We start from the raw sequence: 20,969 nt of genomic DNA, 5'->3' as shown, positions 1-20,969 counted from the left end.
GGCGATTGAACGGGCTTGATGGCCCCCTTGGCCAAGAGGTCCTCGACTTCCTGTTGAAGAGCCAAGTGATCCCCCGACATGCGGTGGTACTGGGGTGGCATGACTGGAGGGGTTGTCTCAAAGGGGAGGGAGTAGCCCCTTTGGACTATTTGTAAAACCCACCTGTCCGAAGGAATGGTGCACCAGTGGGGGAGGTGGCGGTGAATCCTGCCGCCCATTGGCGTTTGGTGGGCCTGAAAAACTGGACTAGGAAGGTTTGGAGGCAGTGGTGGCTGGGGTGGAGGTGGAATGACCCACCCACTGGCCCCCTGACCCGGCTCGGCGGGTCCAACGTCCGCGCTGAGACTGTTGCTGCTCAGGTCTGTGGCTCTAAAGCGAACGTGTCAGGGTGCGCCTTCCGTAGCCACAAAAGGAGCGAAAAGCAGAAGGTGGAGGAGGGCGCGTGGCGGAAAGCGCTCCAATGCACTATCTGCTTTGTTGCCAAAAAGGCGAATGCCATCAAAAGGCATGTCCATCAGAGTGTTCTGGACATCCCCAGAAAAGCCAGTTGTCCTCAGCCAGGCGTGGTGACGGAGCGCCACTGTCGTGGAAATCGCCCTTACCAGCTTGAGAGAGTACTGTCCGGGCCTCCTCCGGACATTGAGGCAGCAAGCGCACCACCGTATTCCACACAGAGTGGGAATAACGGCCCAAGAGCCATGAGGCGTTCACAGGCCGCAGCCCTGAACTGGCGGAAGAAAGAATCTTCCTACCGAAATGCTCCAGTTTCTTGGATTCCCTGTCCGGTGGTGCAATAGGGAATGCGCTTGGGGACACAGAGGCTTGGACAACCAAGCTCTGAGGGGTGGGGTGTTGGGATAGGAAAAGGGGGTCGCCCGGTGCCGGGCAATGGCGTTGAGCCACGTTCCTATCCGCCTGGACCAGGTGCCCAAAAGAACGTCCGAAAGTGCATGGTTAAAAGGCAGCAGTGGCTCCGCAGAGGTAGCTGCCGGCTGAAGCACTTCTGTCATGAGGTTAGTCCTGACGGCCACTGTAGGCTCGAGGTGGAGGGCCTCGGCCGCCCTACACAACACCACTGCGTAACTTGCACCCTCCTCCGTAGCCACGGTAGGAGGAGTCAGCATGCCAAGGTCAGGAGAGGTATCAAGACCACTGGCCTCCCCCAACTCCTCTGCCCAGTCGTGCTGTGAGAGGGTCCTCAGACCCTCCCAATCCTCCCTTTCCTCCGAAGGCTGAGAAACAGGTCGAAAATAAGGAGGATGGACATAGGGATAGAAATCCCCTATCGGCATCGGCATCGAGCGACGTCGTTCCGGCACCATATCCACATCGGGGCTGAAACCAGGGGCGACGTCGTCTGGTGGGCTGGGCGACGTCGGAGGTGGTGCCAGTGGGGTCGACATCGGTGGCGGTGTCACAAGGTCAACCGGTGTCCACCGTGATCCGAGCCCAGATCCATTGGGGTCCTACGGTGCCGGAGCCGACAGCGATGCCGGATCCGCGGGCAGTAAAGAGCTAGGACCCCCAGTCGGGCCCACGGGGCCCAAAGGCGCAGCAGCGGGGCCCGACGACCCAAAGAGGTGAGCCATGGCTGACAGAAATTCCTGCAGCTGGGCCGGAGTCGCCGACGGACCCAGGAAGGGCGGGTAGGCCGGCGGCGACTGTGTAGGCTTTGCCGCATCCGTGGGGAAGGCACCACCCGCACCCCCATCTGCGTCGCGCAACCAGCGAGGGGAAGTCGGAGAGAGATGGCGCTTCTTCAACTTCTTGGAATGCTTTGTCTTACCTGACCCCGAGTGCGAAGACTTCGATCCCGATGAACGGTGATGGCGGCTCCGCGACCAGTCCCTCGACCTCCCACGGGACCGGGACCTTGAGCAGCATGGAGCCGACTGCCGGACTTCTAGCAACTTTCGGGACTGCTCCAGCAAAGTCTTCGGCGCCATGGCCCGGCAGTCGGAGCACGACTTGGGGTCGTTGTCGCACTCCAGGCAATAAAGACACACGAGGTGCGGGTCCTTCACCTACATCATGCGATGACAGTCCCCGCAGGACTTGAAGCCGGGCATCCCTACTGCACCAGGAGTCGATGGACTCGAAAAAACTCAGTCAAAAAGTGACTGGGGGTACCGCTCTGTCCGGATCTGGTGCGGAAAAAGAAAGAACTGCCATCAGAGTGCGAGGGCGGCGTCTAAGTAGATGTCCTGCTGTCATCTTGGCGACCACAACGCCAACGACGGACGCTGAGCCGCACGACACTACCTTCAGACGTGCAGGGGTACTGCTGACGAAAACTTTCCGTATCCAGTCCGACACCTGGGGGTAATTCTAAGGTAAGGAATCTATCACTAACGTGTTTCTTTCAGATACTGCGATTTGCCACCGACAGGTGTGCTAGCGCAGATTGAACCTTTTTGGCTGAAGGGTTCACGTCATGGTGCTGTGACTTTGCTGTTGCAGTCTTGACAAATTGGAACAGGTTACTTGGAACTTTGCTGAACTTTCCTGAGGGACTGTAAAAGGCACACCTGATTTCCTATCAACACATACGCTGTAAGAGTCCAAAACTGCCTGGGCTGAGGAAGATATTTCCCTGATCATCCTTTATATTTCCTTTGAATCTCAAAGGCTTGGAATTATTTGATTAAACCCTTTACTAATTTGATATTAGGGCTGTATGCTATTTCTTTTTAATGCTAATGTTGTTTACCTATAAATGAATAACTAATCTTTGAAATTTAAACTGAATTCTGCTGATTCCGTCTTATCATTACTTGGGGGTAAACCTTTTGGTTTGGGTCAACTATAAATTATTATGTAGTATTTCTGACTGTAAAGAAGAGTACGTTGATAACAATTTTCATGTTCCTGGTCCTCATTGGATAATTGCCCATCCTCCGACTATCCAGTTCCTTTCATCGCAGAACAAGATCCACTGGAGGACACAAGTGAGATCGTTCAAAGTAACACTTTGTTGATTAGTAGCTTCTTATTACTATCTTATAAGCCTGGGCAAAGCACTACGCTACGCTCGCGTAGTTTGCGAAGTTCGCGCTACTTCGCACTACGCGAACTGCACGTAGCACAGTGCGAACACGCGTAGCGTAGTGTTGCGTAGTGCTGCGGTCATTTTTTGCTTGCTCGCGGTCCTCAACGTCAAGTTGGGGACCGCGAGCAAGCAAAATGACATCCCGGCGAGACTTTTTCCTTGTTCGCGATCAGCAACATTAAGTTGGCGATCGCAAGCTTGGAAAATAAACCTCCCGGCGAAATTCCCAACGCGAGGAGGTCCGGTTTCTCATTGCGAGTGGTCGCGTATGCTCGCGACCGCTCGTGATGAGAAACTACCAGTTCGCGTTGAGAAAGCTGCCGCTCGAGTAAAAATCTACTCGAGCAGCAGAAAACTACAGCTCGCACTGTGCAAGATGCCATTTTCAATGATTGCACAGTGCCGGTTGCTTGTCCGCACTGTGCAATCATTGAAAACGACATCTGGCACAGTGCGAACAAGGTACTACGCAGTTCGCGAAGTGCTAGGCGTAGCTCGCGTAGTGCGAACTGCACTTTGCGTAGCTTCGCGAAGTGCTACTTCGCGAACTACGCCCAGGGTTACTATCTTACTGTGGCTTTTTATTTTGAAGGATTTCCGATATTTTCGCCTTAAATAGTGATTAATGCCTTCTTGTTATTTTAGCAATTCTTTATTAGTAGTAGTAGTAAATCTTTTTTTCGGTTTGACAATCAAAGATACAAATTATATTTTAAAACACATCAAACAAATAAATAAGATAGATTTACATACACTAACATATATAAAATGATTATCAATTCAAGGAACATCCGATGACAGTACAATAAAGTCAGTTCGATTATCAATAAAGTGCAAGTTCAAACCATATAATTTAAAAGTGCAGGTGTAACTACCACAACATTCGCTTTCTGTCATGATAAATAGGATGCATATTCAATTCATAAAATATCAAACTGCAAGTGCTATAAACAAAATATAACGCTAAAATGATAAATAAAACTGAACAGGGTACCTACAATTTCAAAACCCCTTCCCTTACGTACTAGGCTTACAGCGAATAGATATCGACTTAAGTTAAAAGCTATTCTCTCGGATGTGTCTGTCTTTAAAATTCTTAAAGCTTCTTCATGTAACTTGATACCCATGTTACGACAGATCGGTTTAAACCATTTTTTTTTAGGAACAGCAGATGCAGGGCAAAAAACATAATATATGGGAAATCATTTTCGACATCATCTTCAAAACAGAGTGCAGAAAACCTCTATATCATCGTCATTGCTGCCCCTCTACTTGGATGTGTTGCATTTAATCTGTAGGACATCAAAACAGAACTTCATGTAAAGTGATTTAGCCAATGGGGGATGTATTTCATGTAGGTATACCTCGAAGGCAGGGGATGGTTTCAACACAAAAACTGCAACATCAGCCTTCCTATTTTTGAAGAGTGGTGAGTACTGTTTTCTATGTACATCCAATAAGTATTCTTAGGAACTTTTTTTGACAAGTGTGATAATAAATGGGGAGTGACCTAAAAACTAATTAGGCCTAATTTATAAAACCAAGGGCCAGATGCACAATGCTTTTAAGTGTGCGCAAACGGGTCTTAGACCCGTTTGCGTACGCTAAAAGGCATGGGCCCATGTACAAACAGTATATTACGAGTCGCAAATAAATTGTGACTCGCAAAATACTTTCTGATAGCGACCGCAAACCTATGTACCAATGTTTTGCGACCTCAAATGCGGTTGCAAAACACTCGCTAATTACCACCTACTTCAAGTAGGTTGTAATGCATTCGCAAATTAGAAGGGGACCCCTTCTTCTTTGCAAATACATGCAATATTATTTTTCAAGGGCAGACAGTGACCCCAGGGACCACTGGCTGCCCTAAAAAGTGAAACGAAAAAGTTTCATTTTTTTTATATCCATCCCGGAAAATGGGCTGCATTTAAAAAAAAAACAATCTGCTTTATGTACAAGCAGTCCCAGACATGGTGGTCTGATGACCCCAGCAGGCCACCATCCCTGGGAGGGCCTGTAATTCCAAAAGGGCTCGCAAATTGCGAGAGGCTCATTAATATTCATGAGCCCCGCAATTTGTGACCCCATTGGGAATCGCAAACAGTGTGAAACACACTGTTGTACATGCGACGCAATTTGCGATGCGCTATTTGGCAGGTCGTACATCTGGCAGCAAGTATGAACATATCGGACCCACGGAAGTGTGTTATAATCAAGTTTCAATAACTCTATCAATCCCTCTTTGTAGGTTTTGAGTTCCTGTGTAGTCCACAACCGGACTCAAAACAACAAGGGTCTTATTGCAGCTTGATGTTAATTCGCCTAACATTTGTGTCTTGGAAAATGGGAATCATAGGTGTACGTACTGGTAGTTATAATAGCATTCTTATACATTTATTTTCAATCCTAGCAAGTATGCTCTGGCTGCTAGCCCCTAAGAGTTCCGCACCATAAAGGGTCGCAGACTGAGACCTGTACCTATAGACTTCCAAGGTAGGTGACACTGCTTTTGACATACTATTCCGTTATATTTTCGCAATTGCCATGTCATTTTGGAGCAAAGTAACCTAAGCTTTTTTCGATATGTTCTTTCCATGCCAATTTATTATCTAAAGCAATACCCAGATAATTAAAATTTGTATTCTTTATTATGTAAATAAGATTTTTACAGCACATTTTTCTTATCCACATTGTCTACGAATAATTACATTAGACTAGTGAAAAAGTCATGTCAACTTTATATTTTGATACTTTTCTTCTCTACCCTTTTATGCCAATTCCCATGTCACCCAAATGATAAACAGGATAATTCTAATTAGATAATATTAACAGAGTCCGTCAGTCAACATTAGTCCTTCATTCCAAATCATTGTGTTATGACCAGGAAATCAGTTGGCTTGGGTGCAATACCTTAAAGCAGTGGACTAATCCCTTCTTTAGTAACAGCTTTAGGCTTTCAAGCAGAGTTCGTATTCCCTAACATTTCATTATAAGTTCAGTTAATGTAGTTTCTATGACTTTGTGCCAGTTGGTGTTTTTAGTATGATGCAAATGTTGTCCAAGGTAAAGGAATTCTTGTCAGCTTTTTTTAAAATTTAGTTATTGTTGGCTGTTGAGTTCAGAAGCCCAAAAATGGATTTATAAAGTTTACACTGGGCCTTATTAAGTCAACAATTAAACTTGCTCAGATGTGCTTCTAAGCAAAAAGTGAGTGATGTTAAAGATATTACTTGTATTAATTTAAGTAGTGGATCTACTTATGGACTGTCTAGGTTTTTTGCTAATTCTACAAAGCTAGATTTTAGCAATGCTCTTTACTGTGTAGAACCTGAGGATGAAGTTTGGATTGACCTGCTGACTGCAATTCTACACCTCGATAGTTGTAAAATAAAACCATGGTATTCCCCTTTTCCAGGTGCAGTTGTTACTGCGACTTTTCGAAAGGTTCAGCAACTTTTTTTTATTTTCCTCCAATTTATTGGCTTTTAAACAAAACGAAAATCACCAGCACCCACCTATTTCCAATAATCCCCTCCAAGAGTAGGCTATCCCAGCCTCTGCATTTCTTCAAACCACTATTACAAAGTGAATTTATGGCTAGAGTCAAAGCAAGCAGGCCAGCCGGCTTCCCTTCTGACCCTTGTCCACCATAAATATTCAAGAACATTCTACTGCTTCTGCTGCCACACCAGAAAGGAAGATCATCAATAATTTTTTAACTACAAAAAATCTTTCCAAAAGACTTAAAAAAGGCATGCACACCCATAATTAAAGAAAACAATCGTGGATCCGCATGAACTACAGACCGATTATAAATGGACGTTTCCTTGGTAAACTGACAGAAAAAGCAGCATTCGCCTAGAAGTCAGTTTATTGAAAATATCTCCATACTTTCTGACTTCTAAACAGGATTGTGTCCAAGAAGCGGCACAGAATATGCCCTCATCGCCATCTAGCATGGCATTAAAAACACAGTATACCAGAAAGGGGTTGCTGCACTACTTCCCTTAGACCTTTCAGCAGCCTCGACACAGTTGACCATGGCTCTCTAATTCAAAGACTCTATGTAGCCGGCATAGAGGGGACTGCTCTCGGCTGGATCACATCCTATCAGTAAAACAGAAAAAATGCCATCCATACTTCCCCCCTCTCAGCCAAACCATACTTCACAAAAGCAGGGGTCCCTCTAGGATCTATCATCTCACCCATGGTTTTCAACACCTACATGAAGTTATTGCCGGCAATGATCAATTAATTTCAGCTCACATGCTATAACTATACAGATGATACACAAATACTTTTTAAAGTGGCCAGCTCCAAAGAAATTGGAAACTCAAAAACCTTCATTTGCGTCAGAGCCATTGATCAGTGGATGACATGGAACCACCTCAAATTAAATGCTTCTAAAACTGAAAAACTCACATGTGGCGACTGGAAAATTTATGAACCACTCTGCGTCTGGCCTGACTATCTGGGACCACCTCTTAAAGAAATAAAAAACCTTGCAATTACTATGGACTCCAAATTATCAATGAATGCCCAAGGGTACAAATTTGAAAGATCAAGCTACACGACTATGAAACCTCTACGATGCATCTTCCACGATCTACGATTTTCACACAAGCTCCAAGCTACTGTCTATCTTGTTCTGTATGAACTTGATTACGCCAATGGCCTATTCCACGGATCATCTTTATCAACTATGAAAAGACTACAACGAATTCAGAACTCTGCTGTCAGACTACTCCAACATGTCTAGCCACAAGCCCATATGTCCCCTGCATTGAGGGTTCAACATTGGTTACTGGTTGCTATAAGATCCACCTTCAAGCTGTTTGGTATCACGCACAAAGCAATACATGGAGCAGGACCACCTTTCAATAAAATCACCAATTGCATACAGCAAAGGAAACTCTGCTCAAGATTGGCACCTCAAAACCAGAGCATACAAGAAAAAAAACATGCATAGTACATACTTCTCTAGTCAAGCAGCCAAACTATGGAATTCATTACCCCCCAAACATGAGAATTCCAGATCACTATCTTATCTTCAGAAGACTGTTTAAGAGTTGTTCTTTCCTAAATGATCACCTCACTCAAACACAAATGAACAGCATATGTGTGTGCATGTAAACATGTATAACTTGATTATATATATATGTATTTAAATATATGCATTTCTTTGCACAAATAAATATACTACTTATGGGTTAAAAGTATATAGATATTCTCTAGGTCTGCTTAACAAATATGTATATATTAGTTATGGTGAGAAAAACACACACACATATATATATATATATATATATATATATATATATATATATTGTCTACTGGCGGTCGCCAGTAGATAGTTATAGTTAGGATCGTGTTTCCATAGGAAATCCGCAACATTCTATTTGGAATAACTTTGGCGCCGATTGACGAACCCTCGCGAAATTTTCAAAATAGGTGGGGCTCTCCGCTCCACTCCTTCCCTGAAAGTCTCGGGGAGATTCGTCAAGCGGGGGCTGAGAAAAAGGGGGGGTCCCAAAACGCGTTTTCCCCATGCATTTTTCCATAGGACCTTTAGTCCAAGCTACAGCCCGAAGAACAAGTTACTTACCTTCGGTAACAATGTATCTGTAAGAAACATTAGTTAGTTAGATTCCTCACCTTAGAATATCCCCAGGCGTCAGACTGGATCCGGAAGATTTTTCGTCAGCAATACCCCTTGCGCGTCGCTAGGCGTCGTCTGCGGCTCCGCGTCCGTCGTCGGCGTCGTGCGCCGGGATGACGTCGTCGGAGTACTTAGACGCCGCCCTCGCGCGCTGACGTCAGTTCTTGTACATAGCCTTCCGCGCCAGGAACGCAGAGCCATGCAAAGACCGACACTGGTGCCAAAAAGAAAATCTAGGGGCCTGAAAAGGATAACCTTAACCCTAGATGGGGAGGATGGGTGGGTCGGTGAGGAATCTAACTAACTAATGTTTCTTACAGATACATCGTTACCGAAGGTAAGTAACTTGTTCATCTGAAAGAAACACGTTAGTTAGATTCCTCACCTTAGAATAGATACCCAAGCAATACCATCCCCGGTGGTGGGTCTGCGAACCAAGATCACACCAGAAAGTCCTGGAGGACAGAACGGCCAAAGAAGCCATCCCTCCGGACTTGGCTGTCAAGGCAATAATGCCTGGCAAACGTGTGTAGCGAAGCCCACGTCGCCGCCTGACAGATGTCCTGCAAAGGGACTCCCCGTCCCAAGGCAGTAGTAGCCGCCGTGGCCCGAGTAGAATGGGCGCGCAGCCCAGCAGGAGGGTCCTTTTTAGCCAAGGAATAGCAAATTTTTATACACAAAACGACCCACCGAGAGATGGTCCGTTTGTGCACAGCTTTCCCCTTCTTAGCGCCCACGTACCCAACAAAAAGCTGGTCGTCCACCCGGAACTGTTTAGTGCGGTCCAGATAAAAGGAGAGCGCACGTTTTGGGTCCAGACGGTGGAGCCTCTCTTCCTCTTTGGAAGGATGCGGAGGCGGAAAGAAGGTGGGCAAGGTGACAGACTGCCCAAGGTGAAATGGAGTCACCACTTTAGGAAGAAAGGAGGGACGAGGCCGAAGGACAACCTAGTCCGGATGAACAGACAGAAAAGGAGGCTTTGAAGATAAAGCCTGGAGCTCACTCACCCGTCTAGCCGAGGTGATGGCTACCAGAAAAGCAGTCTTAAGAGTCAGAAGACGAAGAGGGCAATTGAGAAGAGGCTCGAAGGGAGCGCACATCAAGAATGTCAAGACCAGATTCAAGTCCCACTGAGGCATTACAAAAGGGACCGGAGGGAACGTGTGTGTAATGCCTTTGAGAAAGCGTGTAACCACAGGGGACTTGAAAAGAGAAGGCTGATCAGGAAGCCGCAAGAAGGCGGAGATGGCAGCAAGATAACCTTTCAGGGTGCCCAGGGCAGAGCCCTGCCGGGCCAGAGAAAGAAGAAAGAGGAGAACCTCAGAAAGAGGGGCGGAAAGGGGATCCACAGCCTTTGCTGTGCACCATGCCACAAATTTGTTCCACCGGCAGGCGTATACCGACTTTGTGGAGGGACGCCTGGCTGCCAGAATGATATCACAGACTTCAGGAGGCAAGTCAAATGGCATCAACTGCCGCCGCTCAATCTCCACGCATGGAGGTGGAGGCTGGACAGGTTCGGGTGGAGGACCGTCCCCTGCTGCTGCGACAGAAGATCCTCCCGAAGGGGCAGACGAATCGGGGGATCGGTCAACATACTGAGTAGCTCGGGATACCAGTATCTTCGTGCCCAATCCGGAGCCACCAAGATGACTTGGGCCCGGTCGTGCCTGATCTTCTTCAGCACTCTGGGCAGAAGTGGTATAGGCGGAAAGGCGTACAACAGACCGCAACTCCACTCGTGACGAAAAGCGTCGCCGAGCGAGTGCCGCCTTGGAAATTCCAACGCGCAGAACTGCTGACATTGCGCGTTCTCTTCGGTGGCGAATAGATCTAACCAAGGCTCTCCCCACTGCTGAAAGAGACCTTGCGCCACTTCGGAGTTCAGACGCCATTCGTGATCCATCATGCACCGGCGGCTGAGTTCGTCTGCTCTGGCGTTCAGAGAGCCCGCCAGATGTTGAACCACCAGGGTGACGCCCTGGTGTTCCAGCCATGTCCAGAGGCGCAGAGCCTCCTGACAAAGGGTCCACGACCCCACCCCGCCCTGTTTGTTGTAATACCACATGGCGGTGGTGTTGTCCGTGAACACCTGCACGACACTTCCCCTGACAGAGGGAAGGAAGGCTTTCAGTGCAAGCCGGATCGCTCTCAACTCCAACAGGTTGATGTGGAGACGAGACTCCGCCGGAGACCAGAGGCCTCTGATCTCCGCCTCTCCCATATGGCCACCCCATCCCAGGAGGGACGCATCCGTCACTACGACATGCTCCGGTTGGGGAAGGGAGAGGCTCTTGCCCTTGACCCACTCGCGGTCCGTGAGCCACCACTGCAACTGTTGTGCAGTGCCCTCCGAGATCAAGACATGGTCGGACAGGTTGCCGTGATGCTGGGCCCACTGAAACTTCAGGTCCCACTGCAGAGCCCGCATGCGCCGCCTGGCGTGATGCACTAGTAGGATGCAGGAGGCCATCAGCCCCAGAAGCCGCAACACTAGCCTGACCGAAACCCGGGATAGAGGCCGAAAGATGGGAATCAGGGCCTGTATATCCCGGACCCGCTGTTCCGGTGGATGGACCCGGAACTGCGCCGAATCGAGAACCGCTTCGATGAAGAGGAGCTTCTGAGAGGGACTCAGGTGTGACTTCGGCACGTTGATGGAAAACCCCAGCAAATGCAGGAGATCCGCCGTAGTCTGGAGGTGGGAGACGACTGCCTGGGGCGAGCCCGCCTTCAACAACCAGTCGTCGAGATAGGGGAAGACTGGAACCCCTGATCTGCGCAGATGAGCTGCGACCACCGCCATCATTTTCGTGAACACCCGAGGGGCACTGGTGAGGCCGAAGGGGAGCACGGTAAACTGAAAGTGCTCTTGGCCCACCGTGAACCGCAGGTAACGCCGGTGGGCCGGCAGGACGGGGATATGGAAATATACGTCCTGCAAGTCCAACGCTACCATCCAGTCTCCAGGGTCTAGGGCAGCTAAAACCTGAGCCAACGTTAGCATCTTGAACCTTTCCTTTCGGAGGAAGGCATTGACATTCCGGAGGTCCAAGATAGGGCGTAGGCCCCCCTTGCCCTTCTTGGGAACCAGAAAGTAGTGGGAATAACAACCACGACCCACTTCTGGACTCGGAACGCGCTCGACGGCCCCCTTGGCCAAGAGAGCCGAAACTTCCTCGCGGAGAAGATTCAAATGATCCCCCGAGATACGGTGGTGCTGCGGTGGCATGGCTGGAGGGGTCGTCTCGAAGGGGAGGGAGTAGCCCCTTCGGACGATTTGCAGCACCCACCTGTCCGATGTTATGGACCGCCAGTGGAGCAGGTGATGGCGAACTCTGCCGCCCACTGGCGTGGTATGGGCCTGAAAGCTCGGACTAGGAGGGCTTTGAGGCGGATGCTGCCGGGGTGGAGGTGGGCTGACCACGTCGTCCTCCATTTCCGCCACGGCGGAAACCACGTCCGCGACCGCGCGCAGGTTGGTTCTGCGGCTGGTGGCTTTGCGGACGCGAGGAGGCGCCCCTTCCTTGGCCACGAAAGGGGCGAAAAGCGGAGGTGTGCGCCCGCGGAGCCGAGAGGCCCAAGGACTTGTCCGTAGCCCGGGAGTCCTTGAAGCGGTTCAGCGCACTGTCCGCCTTCTCACCAAACAGGCGAGTGCCATCAAAGGGCATGTCCATGAGGGTGGACTGGACATCCCCGGAAAATGACGTGGACCGCATCCAGGCGTGGCGGCGGAGCGCCACCGTGGTGGAAATCGCCCGACCCAGCGAGTCCGTGGTGTCAAGCCCACAGCGTATGGCGTGCCGTGCTGCATCCCTCCCATCGGCCAAAGCCTGGGTAAGGCGTGTCCGGGCCTCCTCCGGACACAGGGGCAGCACGTCCTCCACCGTATCCCACAGAGAATGGGAATAACGGTCCAAGAGACAGGCGGTGTTCAAAGACCGCAGGCCCAAACTAAGGGACGAGAACAGTTTCTTGCCAAACTGCTCGAGTCTCTTGGAATCCCGGTCCGGCGGAGCGGTCGGGAAGGAGGATTGGGAGGTAGAGGCCTGGATAACCAGACTCTCGGGGGTGGGGTGTTGGGACAGGAAACTGGGGTCGCCCGGAGCAGGGCGGTGGCGCCTGGCGACGTTCCTATCCACAGGAGGAACTGTGGAGGGCTTGGACCAGGTGCCCTGCAGAACGTCAGTGAGGGCCTCATTGAACGGCAGCAGAGGCTCAGTGGAGCTTGCTGCGGATTGAAGCACCTCAGTGAGGATGTTAGTCCTCACAGCCACGGCAGGCAGCTCGAGCCCAAGGGCTGTGGCTGCCTTGCGCAGCACCACAGAAAATGCTGCACCCTCCTCCGAAGCCACAGTCGGAGGAGAAGTGAATCCAATGTCTGGCGAGGTGTCCAGCCCACTGGCCTCCCCCAGTTCATCTGCCCAGTCCTGTGAAAGCTGTGACTGAACAGCCATAGGGTCCTCGAACCCCTCCCAGTCGCCCCCGTCTTCCGATTCCTGATAGACAGGAGGAATGATCGGAGCCGGACTGTAGAGATGATAGGTCTCAAGCGGCGCCGGCCGCGGCGTCGGGTCCGGAATAGGGCTAAACTGGGGTTGGACGCCGTCCGGAGTCGGCGCCGAAGGCGTCGGCGGCGCCGGAGGCGAAGGCGTCGGCGCCGGCGGCGGCGGTTCATTCGTCGGCGCCGGTGGAGGAGTGATTAGGTTAACCGGCGTCGACGGGGGCCCAGGCATGGGCCCCGCGGGGACCTGCGGCGTCGAGACCGGAGTCGTCGACGGCGCCGGGGCCGGAGCCGCCGGCAGGCAAGGTCGCCCAGTCGAGCCCGCGGGGCCCGAAGGCGCGCCAGCGGGCATCGACGGCGGGGCCAGTCTCCTCATGGCCGAGAGGTAGGCACTGATCTCCGCCGACGTCGCGTTAGTCCCAGGGACCGGAGGGTGTGGGGACGAACGCGGCGCCTGCGGCTCCGCTGGAGCCGCGGGGGTGGAACCACCCTGACCCTCGGCCGAGTCGCGCGACCGGCGAGGGGAGTCCGAAGAGCGATGTCGCCTCTTGGACTTCTTAGAATGTTTGGACTTACCCGACGACTTGGAGCCGGACGATCGGTGGTGGCGTCGGCTAGGGCTCCGCGAGCGATCCTTGGACCTCCTACTGGACCGGGATCGCGCACGTCGAGGAGCCGAGTGGCGAAGCTCGAGAAGCTTGCGGGACCGCTCCCGCCTAGCCTTCGAAGTCAGGGCCTGGCAATCGGAGCACGACTCCGCGTCGTGGTCGGGGCCTAAACAGTAAAGGCACCGGCGGTGGTGATCGGTCACCGACATCAGTCGATGGCAATCCTCGCAAGCCTTGAACCCAGGCATCCTACCGGCACCAGATGTCGACAGACAAGGATCAAAAATGATCAAAAAGATTTAGTCAAAAAAGACTAAAAGGGGTAGCTCTCCCGGATCTGCGCTTACTGGCGCGGAAAAAAGAAGAACTGACGTCAGCGCGCGAGGGCGGCGTCTAAGTACTCCGACGACGTCATCCCGGCGCACGACGCCGACGACGGACGCGGAGCCGCAGACGACGCCTAGCGACGCGCAAGGGGTATTGCTGACGAAAAATCTTCCGGATCCAGTCTGACGCCTGGGGATATTCTAAGGTGAGGAATCTAACTAACGTGTTTCTTTCAGATCGGCTGAACAGAATTACTTGAAATTTGGAGAGAGGTAGTCCTCAGGTCAGGGATGTGCCTTTTGCAGGTCTGGTGTAAATCTGTTCAGTATTTCCTGAGAAAATAGCATTTAAAAGCATATATATATCTATAGGCGCGCTCCGTGCGCGAGCGCGATTCTGATTGGTTGTTAGATCTTAGTAAACATTCGAATCGGTCGAAACCAGGAAGTGTCGGCCGCCATTTCGAGGGGTTGAAAAACAAAGGTGGAGAACGTGAAAAGGGGGCAGGGTGGACAGTTCCTGACCCCCTAACTTTTGTCAGGGGGTCCCAGAAGGACCCCAAGGGCCAAAATTTCCTTTAATTTTTTTGCGAAAAATCGCGGAGTACGCGTAGGGTGCGCGTACGGTAGAAACGGAAAAATTCAGCGAACTGCGTAACGTGGGCGCGCGGTGAAAAAAAAGCAAAGGTTACAGGAAAGTTATAGTTAGGTTCACGTTTTACCCACACAAAACCACAGAAATTCGTCAGTTATATTTATACTTATGTAAGGAAAGTATAACTCGTGGGCTAAAGTTCCTTAACGGCATGAGTTATAGTTTCTTTAAATAAGTATAACTATAACTGTCGAATTTCTATGGTTTTGTGTGGGTAAAACATGAACCTAACTAGAACATCACTGTAACCTTTATTTTCTGAATGAATGCCCATGTTTTTTTTTTACGTAAAGTAATATAGAATTACCATACATTAATACAACCACTATCAGGCCCTGCAGCCAACTCTCCCACATGCACCCAACGTCACGCTGCAAAGAGAAGATAGCCCTCTGGCTAAGATTTATCAATGACCTTTTCCTCATCTGGAATGGTACGGAAACAAAATTCCGCACATATTTTGACAGTCTGAATGTTAACCATTTGGGTTTGAAATTCACTTGCAATGTGAGAATGACTCAAATTGAATACCTGGATGTAAAGGTTTACATAAAGGACAACAAGATACAAACAACTTTGTATGCAGACAGCCACAAACGGCATTCTGCATGGATTCAGCTTCCACCCACACACTCTGAAAAAAGCATACCATATGGTGAATTTATTAGGATTAGGCAAAACTGTTCCAATGATAAGGAGATGGAAGAACAATTTGAAAGAATAAAAAAAGATAGGAGAGGCTATCCAGTCAGGGATGTGAAATTAGAAAAAGAACGAGCAAGATCCCAGACTCGGGCACAGACATAGGTAAGGAATACGAGCAAAAAGAGTGAAAGCGAAGTCTATCAAGGAGGACAAAAAAGTAATTGTGACATTTAGTAAAGAAAATCAGAAAATCTACAGCGTACTTCATAAACGTGGCACTTGCTAAGCAAAGACCTGGATGTGGGACACAAAGTGGGCATGAAACCTAGTTTAACGTAAAGGAGAACCCCATCATTGAAAGACAAATTGGTGAGGAGCCACTTTTCAATTGAAAACCACCTACTTGGCTTAAGAAAGAAAGTGCTTTGTTCGGTGTGAAAAGTGCAAGGCCTGCCAGATAGGCAGAAACAAGAAAACCTTACAGGACTACAAAGGCTGCAACATTACTATAAATGAAAGGATCACATGTGACACAAGTTATGTAGTGTATGTAATAGAGTATCAATGCAGCCTGAGATAGGTCGGCAGCACAATATGCCCACTGAAAAAGCGTATACTGGAGCATATTATAGCTGTACAAAATAAAGTTGAGAACTATGCTCTTGCAAAACACTACTACACACAACACCCAGATAAAGACTGGAAGAGCGTGTGGTACAATGGGGCAGTATGTATACGGAAGAATGAGAGGAGAGGTAATAGAGACCAGACATTAAGATGTCTGGAGCCACGTCTCATTATTAGACTGCAGACAAAGGTCCCACATGGACTCAATTCAGATGAGTGACTGTACGTACACCTCTAGAGGACATCATTGAGTGAAGATCACAGCATCCTGTAATGAGCAAATTGAGCTGAACTGGACCATTTGCTCTCCATTAATATCTCTAATTCTGTGGTAATATCTACTTATATGTATCTGTAAATGACATCATTGAGGTGGAGTGCTAGGTGGCGCCTAACCGTCATGGACGCCTTTCACTGAGGCTCCCGGCATCGGTCCCCGCAAATCCTGCTGACTCCTCTCCTGAACTGCCCTGGCCGGCTCGCTCGGAGTGCGGGGGTCTGTGAAGCTGCCCTGCTGCCTCACACCGAATCCTGGGGCGCTGCGGGCATTGGGGGCATCCCTAGCCGTCGTGGAACCGGACCGACGGCGGCAAGTGGCGGCTGTGGAGCCGCGGCTCGGGCGAACTGAGAAATTTAGCCCGCGGTGCCCACGAGGGGCGCAGGCCTGATCCAGCTGGAGCGGAAGACGCGGTGGCCGCGGGGCTGCCGCGGGTGCTGCTGGTGCTGCCCTGCTCCGCTGACGCTGTCCGGAGCCCCGGGAATGCTGGAGCGGACCCCCCCAAGCGGCACAGAGCGGCATATCTGGCAGTGAGTGCGGCGGGCTGCGACCGCTTCACCGGGGCAACTGTGGTGTTGGCTGTGCAGGGGAGTCCCCCCCCCCATCGGGCCATGTGTCGGCGGCCGGGTGGCCCGGGCCCCCAGCCCCCCCCCTTTTCTCCCTCCCTTCTCCTCCTGCCTGCAGCGTGGAACCGGCCCCATCGGCCCCAAACTGACTGCGGACTCCGGGTGCGGGGGGGCCCTCCCTGATTCGGGCCGCATACTGGCGGCCGGGGGGTCTGTGCACTGTCCCCCCCTCCCCCCCCCTCCGTCGCTTGGGCTCCCGGCTGCGGACCTCGACGAGTGGCACCGTGCCCCCCCCTGGGGACTGCGGGGAGACGGACCTGGCGAACTGTCCCCTTGGGGAAGTGGGCTGCGACGGAGGTGCGGCCTTGCGACTACCGGCTGGGGGGCCCCCCGAGTGGCGGACCAGTGGCCTGGAACTGGGAACTACATTGCGGGACCTCGCTTGTTGAAGGGAGCCTGCGGACGCCCCTGCGACTAGGGGTTGGACGGGCGGTCCCCCTGAGATGCCCGGCAGGGCGTGACCGTTGAGGCTGGTGCTACCCAGCCGTTTCCAGCCGCGGGATCTCCCGGACGGGCCTCCTGCTGGTCCCGCGACAGCCCGACCGCTCGTTGCGGTCCCGCAGGTGTATCGCCAGCCCGTTGCCCTTCTCCGCTGACGGCCGCCCCAGAAATGGGTAAAGACAGGGCCACCAAGCCGGCGTCCGGGGCCACCCAAACCAGGATAGACAAATTTACGACCTCCGACAGGGGGCCCGGCCCCACGGGCGAACAGGTCCCGGCCCCCGCTGCAGACCTGGCTGCCATCCTGCAGGCCATCAACTCGTCCCGCGCCTCACTCGAGGGCATGGTGGGAGAGTTTAAGGTGGACGTCGCTCTTCTCCGGCAGGACCTGAAGAATGCCACCGCCCGCATTTCGGAAGCCGAGTCCCGGATATCCACGGCTGAGGATGACATCCGCCATCTGCAAGATCAGGTTCGGGAGCTGACCACCCACTCTAAGGAGTTGCACCGCCGGGTCGAGGATGCGGAAAACCGCGCTCGGCGCAGCAACCTGCGCTTAGTGGGTTTCCCGGAGGGAGTTGAATCGGGCCGGGCGGACGACTTCATGAAGCGCTGGTTCCGGTCCTGGATGCCGGCGGATAGCCTGTCGGCTTCGTTCGTGGTGGAGAGAGCCCACCGCTCCCTGGCCCCCAGGGGCACCGCCCCGGCCGTTCATCCTCAAGCTCTTAAACTTCCGTGACCGAGATGCCATTCTCCGCGAAGCCCGGCGCACGGATGCCCTCCACTATCAGAACCACAAAATCATGGTATTCCCGGACTACACCCGCGAAGTCCAAGAGCTGCGTCGCTCCTACACTGAAGTGAAACAGAAGCTGCGCTCCCTGGGACTCCAGTACCAGCTCCAGTTCCCGGCCCGCCTCCGGGTCGTCTTCCAGCAAAAGACTCTCTTCTTCGATACACCGCGGGCGGCCTGGACCTGGTTGACGGAGGAGCACCCCCTGCAGCGCTCTGGGCGCGGATCGCCTACGGGTGCGCGGGGGAGGCGGGGGAGACCCCGGACATCAAAGACCCGTCGGCGGCATCGTACATTACCCCGGGAGCGCACGACGGGGGAGGCGATCACCACGCGCTCTGGGGGCCGGCCACGCCTGGGATCGAGAACCTCCTCTGCCTCCTCGGCCGCACATGCCAGCCCCGTGGCGGATGGGCGGCGGTCACCTCGGCTCACAGGCCCTGCGACCCATCCGGTTGAGTTGGTGGACACTTCGGACCTCTCTCGCAGCCCTACCATTTGACTTTCTTTGCCTCTTTTTGGGGGGGGGGGGGGGGGGGGGGGGTTGTTTTGGTGCCTGGGCGGGGGTGGATTGCTCCGTTGTCAGTGTAGCTCTGGGCCAGGGCAGGTAAATCAGGCTTGACTTTCGATGTATCAGGGGTACACTAGCGCTCAAGCCCAAGCGTTTTAGTTTGGTGGTTCTTCCATTTGGTTCGGGCGACAGATGCTTCCGTTTCCGAAGTATAGGGTGGGGGTGGGGGGTTGGGGTTGGTTTGGGGTTGTTTCTTCCTCGTTGGGGGGATTTTGTTGGTGGGGGATGACTCCCTCTTATTTGTTGTGCTAAGGTATCATGTACTGTTTGTCCTGCTCTCTCACCCGATGCTCCGCTGTCCTTCCTCTCTAGGAGCCTGCTCAGACGCGCCTCCACTGGCCCCCTCTTCTGTCCTCGACTATGGATGACCCACCTATCCCTAGGGCCGCCATGCGCATACTTTCCTGGAACGTCAATGGTCTTCTGGACCGTTTCAAACGCATGGCGGTCCTCAAATATGCACAACGTGCAGAGATCGATGTGCTCCTTCTCCAGGAGACTCACCTGTTGGGTAACAACTGCCCCTTCCTTGGCCGTTACGGTTATGACAGGGTATGGCATTCAGGTTTTGCTCGGGGATCCCGGGGGGTGGCCATATTGCTTCGCAAGTCCTTCCCCTTTGTCCTGACCCGGGTGCTTTTAGACCCCCAGGGTATGGTAGTGGTGGTATGTGGCACTCTGGAGGGGCGACCCCATACCTTGATGTACCTCTACGCGGCGCCGTCCCTCCTGCCGTCGGCCCTCTCCCACGCAGCGGGTATCCTCCCGACACTCCCTGCGGGTGCCCTCATTCTCGGCGGGGACTTCAACGCGGTCTACTCGCCCCACCTGGACTCGACGGGTCCGGTCTCCTTGGCCCGCGTCGCCCGTGCAAAACAACTCTCATCTTGGGCGGAATCACAGGGCCTCTGCGATGTTTGGAGGATCTGGCACCCGCAGACGCGCCAATACACCCACACGTCGGCGGCCCATTACTCCCATGCCCGGATTGACCTCATCTTCGTGCCCTCCACCGATTGCGTGGGGGTGCGGGACGTACGCATTCTCCCGAGGGGCCTTTCGGACCACTCGCCAGTGCTCCTCGCTCTCGGCCCCCCCCCCCCTCTCTGCCCGTCCGATATGGCGTCTGAACGCCTGGTTCCTCCACGACAAGGCTTTTCGGAGGGCGGTCGGGGGCGAGATAGCCGACTACTACTCTAATAATGAGGGCTCCGTCATCTCCCCCGCCGTCCTATGGGAGGCCGGCAAGGCGACAGTTCGGGGCGCCGCTAAAGGGCATCTGCAACGCCAACGACGGGCTCAATCCCAGAAGCTCGCAGAATGTGAGGCCCAAGCCTTAGAACTGCAGCGTAGTCTGGGGGACTCAGATGATGCCGCACGGTCTCGTCGCTTGGCCTTCCTACGGGAAGAGATTCGCCTACACTCCCTGGAGGCGGCGAAGATCCTATGGCGCTCCTCGGTGGCCCGGGTAGATGGTTGGGGAGACAAAAACGGCACTCTTCTCCACCGCCTGGCGACCTATCCCCGGGCGGGCAGGATCATTCCAGCCATCGCGGATCCTGCGGGTGGCGTCCACACGGTCTCGGTGGCGATAGCCCAAGCATTCGCTGACTATTATTCCCAGCTGTACCGTCTCCGTCCGTCCACGCTCTCCCTGGAGGAGTTGCTGGGGACAAGCGGGGCGACGCTTGCGCGGCTGCAGCCTGAGGTTTCTGAGACCCTTGATTCGCCGATCGAGTTGCAGGAGATTGAAGAGGCGATCGGCCGCCTGGCACCTGGGAAGACCCCGGGACCCGACGGGTTCCCCCAGGAGTACTACGCTCACTATCGCGAGACTCTGGCCCCGAGGCTTCGGGATCTCTTTGCGGCCGTGGTGGGGGCGGGTTCGTTCCGGCCCGAAACGGACACAGCAACCATAGTTGCCCTCCCCAAGACACAGCCTCCCTCGCGGTCCTGCTCCGACTACCGGCCGATATCCCTTATCAACACCGAACTCAAAATCTATGCCACGGTCCTGGCACAGCGGTTACGCCCATCGCTCGCCTCCCTGGTCCACCCGGATCAATGTGGCTTTATGCCGGAGCGGTGGAGCAGACACTGCCTGCGGCGCCTCCACCTCGCGATGGCGCACCGCGGCCGCCTTTCCCCCTATCTGGCCCTCCTCTTGGTCGATTTTGAAAAGGCC

At 52.9% G+C, this 20,969-nt stretch overlaps 1 protein-coding gene across 14 annotated transcripts in view; it reads right to left on the bottom strand.

Moving 5' to 3' along the window:
- Window positions 1–20,969, bottom strand: part of ZNF618 (zinc finger protein 618) — a 1,018,163-nt gene that overhangs the window by 734,544 nt on the left and 262,650 nt on the right. The gene's annotated exons all lie outside the window — the stretch shown is intronic.

This window comes from Triturus cristatus, chromosome 1_2 (assembly GCF_964204655.1).
Source record: "Triturus cristatus chromosome 1_2, aTriCri1.1, whole genome shotgun sequence".
Taxonomy (NCBI): Eukaryota; Metazoa; Chordata; class Amphibia; order Caudata; family Salamandridae; genus Triturus; species Triturus cristatus.
Note: the sequence above shows the minus strand (reverse complement) of the source record. Positions and strands in the feature narration are given on the sequence as shown.